The following is a 943-nucleotide window of genomic DNA, read 5'->3' as shown; positions in this document are numbered from 1 at the left end:
GCGGCGCCAGCGGCGACCGGCGGGGCCCCCGGCCTTCGGGGGCTCTCCTCGGGGGCTGCCGTCTCCCCCCGCAGAGAGCCGGGCCGTTGCCTGGTTTGCTCGGTGCCTGGAGCTTGCCTGGGTGGTGTCACCCCCCACCCCCCCCGGAGTCCCCAGGGGAAAGCGTGGAGTCCGGGAAACTTCCGCGTGGTCGCCCGATATTTTATTTCGGATTAAGAGCATCAGAGCCAGGCTTGCTTTCTGCTTCGGGCTGTAAAAAAAGATAAAATGAAATAAAGAAAGGCCTCGACAGATGTTTTCGAAATTGCTGTTCGCAGATCTGGATTATCTCTTCCCGCTGTAACAAAGGGGGGTTGATTTTACGACTACCTTTTTATTCTTAATAATATTACCAGCCTCTTTCCCTACCAAACAGGCAGGCGTTTCAAACCTGCTAGCACCTCACTCAGGGAAGGAGTAGGTCTATATTGAAAATCGAAGTAGATTGCAGTTAAAACATGCAAGTGAACATTACTTAACACCTTCCCATAAATAAAAGGAAGCGTCTAGTGCACAGTTCGCGCTGCCTGCAGACGAGTTGCCTTCGCACCCGAGCCTGGGAGTCATCACATCCCTCCCCCATCGCGCTGCCCCCTCTCACCGATTCCTCTCCGCTCTGAAAGTCCCAGAGCCGTGCGGGGGGAAAGACAGCCCAGGCACAGCCTGAGTACCACAGAAGGCTATTCATTATCTTTAAGTTTATTTAATACCTCCAGCTTCTGGAACATACTCAGCGGCAGCGTTGGCACTGCCAGACGTTGTCTATCAAAGCGCCATTTGTTCCAGTGCTTTACATATTTCCCCTCTCGCCTCCTCCCCCTCGCAATCCTGAATACAGGCTTGTTGGGGGACGGCGGGAGCCGGGAATCAGATGGTCGGGGCTGGCCAACGCCAAGAGCCCCGA

Source organism: Aptenodytes forsteri, unplaced genomic scaffold, assembly GCF_000699145.1.
Source record: "Aptenodytes forsteri isolate BGI_AS27 unplaced genomic scaffold, ASM69914v1 Scaffold25, whole genome shotgun sequence".
Classification (NCBI taxonomy): domain Eukaryota; kingdom Metazoa; phylum Chordata; class Aves; order Sphenisciformes; family Spheniscidae; genus Aptenodytes; species Aptenodytes forsteri.
This window is presented reverse-complemented; position numbering follows the sequence as displayed.